Genomic DNA, 4,474 nt, shown 5'->3' on the forward strand with positions numbered 1-4,474 from the left:
ATAGATAGATAGATAGATAGATAGATAGATAGATAGATAGATAGATAAACAGACAAAAATAAAGACTTAGCTGTCTATTACTTTGGCAAACATTTTAATTCAGAGCTTAATATCTTCATCTGGACACCCTAGCTAGGTAAGACTGGTATTCCTAAGTGTTTTCAGCTACATTTTACAGAGAAGCACCCTGCAACTCTCTTCTACCTACCTCCATACTTATACAGTATACATACTGTATGTATGTGTGTACATGGGGGAGAGAGGGCAGTGGAATGCAGACAGAGAAAAGCAGGCTGTGTCAGCCTGGATCAGCATTATGTCTCCCTGAAAAAAAGCAATCCCTGATTCCCAACTTTCCAGCAAAGCTTAGGTAAGCATGTTTAGAAACGCTTTTTCTAACGAGAAGATAGTATCTGGAAAAGTATACTTCTAAATGAATATGACAATTCCACTTTTTCACAAAAGCATTTTTCTGAATCTTGTTATAAGTGGTCCTGTAATGCCTACCTACATAATTAACCTCTTTCCCACTTAGAGTTTTTCTTTTGTAAGCCTGCATCTGCTGCTGATACACATGGGTAAGATTAATCCCATTAAAAATGTTATGCTAATTAGAATTTGCCATTGACCTTTCATTTTTGTGTAGACTCTGGTTTGCAGGAATCTTTTTCACTTATTTCATAGTAATTCTTCTGCTTAGCGATTGCTGTACTGTTTTCTTCAATAAAACACTTGAATAGTTGCCTCTAATTTTTGTGAGATACACTTGGGTTCCTGCTCTAAGGGCTTCCCATTATTTTCTGAGGATTCCAGAGGGGCTGGAGACCAGATTTTCTTGGGTCTGTTTTTTTCTGCATGCTAATCTGTAAGACACAAATGCAAAGGAATGAATCCAAACCACAAACACATCTGGCATAATCCCACTCCCTATCCTGTCTTCCATGTGACACCCTCCGTACTTTTGCTACTGGGGCATCTCTAAGACTTATGCCAGTGGACTTCTTCCTGGCAAAACTTAAAGCTCCATCTACAGCATATGGTTGGATTTACAGTGGAAATTTACAGTAGGAATTGCAGAGAAAAGCCCACTGGTAGAGGAAAAATGCATGGGTCGGGAGAATAAAATGGGTTTTATTATCGTTATTATTTCCTTCCTTCGGGAATAAAATGGAGGTACCATTATTTTAAAATGAGAATCATCAGGCAATTTAGCAGTCAGCACACTGTAAAGAAAACAAGAGGTGTTAAAGCACAACAAATGAAAGGGCAGGCACTTTCCAGAGAAGCAAGTAAGTTACTGTGGAGTATCTCTGTAAAGCAGAAATGTAGTCCATAAAGCAAAAGTGACTGCTCCTTAAAAAAAGCAGCAGGAATTTTTATCTTCTTTATGTTGCACACTGCTTCACCAGGTGCTATACTGTTTTGTTTTTATTACACGTTGTCTGTGTGTGGGAGTTCATTCGTGTGTGGAGCTTGTAGCATTAGACCAGACATGATTGTCTGGTGAAAGATATCTTGCTAGCACAAATGAAAATAGAGATGGATCTGCTTTAGAAGGAAAACATGGGAAGGAAAGTATTTTTTCAAGAAAAAAAAGACCAGAAGACCAGAATTCAGGACACTATTACTAGGAACAACATTTTGATCTTATCACCAACAGTGTGACATGGAAATAACAACAGTGGTTTAAATAATAAACCCTGATGATGCTGAGGAGCTATTGCAGGTTTCTATGCCAACACTACTGAGATCTCAAATTGACCATTCATTTTAAAATCAGCCCTTAGAAACAAGAAAGTCATAAGTCTTGCTTCTCTTCATAACTGCAGTGAGCAGACTGCCCAGCCATACTGGACTCGCTAAGGAAGAGAATTCTTGTGATAAAGTTTACAGACAAGTTGTTTCAGGTTATCATCAACAATGCAGAGCTTGCACTCTAGCAAAGGAATGCCTATTTAACTTCACCAGTGAATGCAATCAGCCTGTAAGCAACCTCCTTCTCTTCAAAGCATAACTAATAACTACCCTGATCATTAAGCAAAACATGGCAAACTTTTACTTCTTTCTGATTATCTAGAAACTCATTATCTGCAAAAGAGATTGTTAAGAGTTTCTCTGGTCAGATTCAGCAACAGTATGAAGTCAGGCAGACTACATCAAAATACAGGAAAACTTATACTTTAGAGGAAATAATGAATGTTTTGTGATTCACTCTGTACTTAAGATTTTGTTAAGAACTCTCCTGGGGACAGTGAGGCATTCTGTACACTAGTGAGAAAATTCTGCTCATGTTCATTGCTATTCTAATTCTCCATGTTCTTTCATTTTTAATGGCTAACAAAATAATCTGGTCCATCTTCTGTGTGTTGCTGTTGTGATCTTCAGTGATTTCCAGAATTATTCCAGCTCACATCAACGTAAATGTATAGATTTCAACAGTTATTATCTGAAAATTTATGGCAATTAATTCAGCTGCCACCAACTGGTATTACTTGATGGAACCAATTCAGGAGTGTATGCACATATTATTTCCACAAATGCTTGGATTTTCAGACATTACATTTCCTTTTTTGCAAATAGTAACATTACGTATCAGATACATCTACTACTTCAATCTTTTAACATACCTAAATCTCACTGCATGTTACATCAGTGCTTATTAAAACAGAAATATGAATTTCATTCTTGGTAGCAGAAGTGTTGTTGTAAAGTGTCTCTTGTTTTGATTTCATGGAGTTGAATTAGAGTCTCTGAAACAAAAGTGGGAACGTGTCTGTATGGCTCACGACTTAATATCTCACTTACATAAAACAGAAAAAAAAAAAAAAGAAAAAGAAAAAGAAAAAGATTTGGAACTTTGGGATGTGTACTGTGACATTCCATGTAGTCACTTTGAAAATTTTACCTCAGGTTATTTCACTGACAGACCTGTGTAGTATTTGAAGTCTAGTGAAAAAGGTGCATAGGACAGAATTGAAAATAGTGTCACAAATCCTAAAGAGTTCAACAAAGACAAAAGTCAGACTCATACCACCTCTGACAAGCAGGACTGTTATTTCCTAGCTGGCTCAAACTGGGAGGGTGGAGTATTTGGAAAGTGGAAAATCAAAAAAGAAAGCTTTTCATGAGTGAGGCTTTCTCTCACAAAATGGTCTGTGCATTGCAGTAGCAGGAGTGGCACTGTGCAGCCCAGCAGCACCACCTTGTGTGTAAGAGCTCACTTGGCTCTGTGTATTAACACTGTGCAGCTTACAGTGTCCTTAGCACTGCAGCAGCATATCGTGTCATGCGTGTAGAAAATGAAGCATATGTCAGATCTAGAGGAACTGATGTACATCCCATAGCCAGTGACATGCATACCAGCTTGTGCATTTCTGATATTGTCTTCAGGCATGTGTAGGCAATAGGCTGCTCTTCCAAAAAGCTTTTCTCTGAAGAGTTCTGGTAAGAAATATTTGCAATATTTGCAACAGAGTTGAAAACATTTTTGTTGAGAATCTGTTATCACCATATATTAAGTTTGATTCCTAAATAATTCACGAATCACTGTGTAAAACTTACTCAGATTTCACTGAGGCTGAAACAACTTACCCTATGAGGACAGGACTGAGTGAACATGAAGGTTGGAAATTGCTTCTAGGTTGAGACTTAAAACTTAATCTAAATACTTGCTCCCGTACTTTCTCTGTGCCCTGTGTACTGTCTCTATTGTCTCCAATAACTGCAAAAAAACACAGCATAAAATGAATTAAGAATCAAGGAGATGTAATAGGCATGACATGAAGCACTGCTGCTTGCAACTAGTCCGTGCCGAGCTCTACACAGCCACATTGCTGTCTTCACCAGACTTTAGCAGAGGTAATTGTTAGCTCTGGTATGGTTGTGTATGGTTGTAGTCACACAGCTGACTGCTGAGCAAATATATTTTAGCCAACGTAAGTTTAATATTTATCCAGTGAAAGTGGCAGTTTCCTACCAATTCTTCTGTCAGCAAACTCAAGTCAGCTAGACGTAGAAACTATACAAAGTTATTCCATTTTGTTCTTCCTGTTATTAAATAAACTCATTAGTGTTGGCCCTGCAGGGAAAATAAAACCACTTACTATAAGGGAAGTGATGAAATCTGTATTAGTCACTGAAGAGATGAACATTTGTATCTGAAAGCTAATGCTGGTCAATTATAGTGAGGGACAGGTGGTTACCATGAATTTACAAAAGCTGTCTCCTTTCATGTCAATATAAACCTGCATTTCTTCTTTCCTGAGTTACACTGTTGGCTAGAGCTGAAAATGGGCAGTTGTCAGTGACAGATTTAAATTGCTATTCTTTCTGTATTGACGCTAAAGACTTTTGACTGGATAGATTAGATCATCAGTGCTGTTTCTCTGATCAAAAATAAACTCAATAGCAAGAAAGCCTGTGCATCCTTGTTTCTCTGCTATCACTCAAGGCCTAGCTCATGCTGTTTACTTAT

This window comes from Lagopus leucura, unplaced genomic scaffold (genome assembly GCF_019238085.1).
Source record: "Lagopus leucura isolate 7727_CA_CO unplaced genomic scaffold, USGS_WTPT01 Super-Scaffold_100001, whole genome shotgun sequence".
Classification (NCBI taxonomy): Eukaryota; Metazoa; Chordata; class Aves; order Galliformes; family Phasianidae; genus Lagopus; species Lagopus leucura.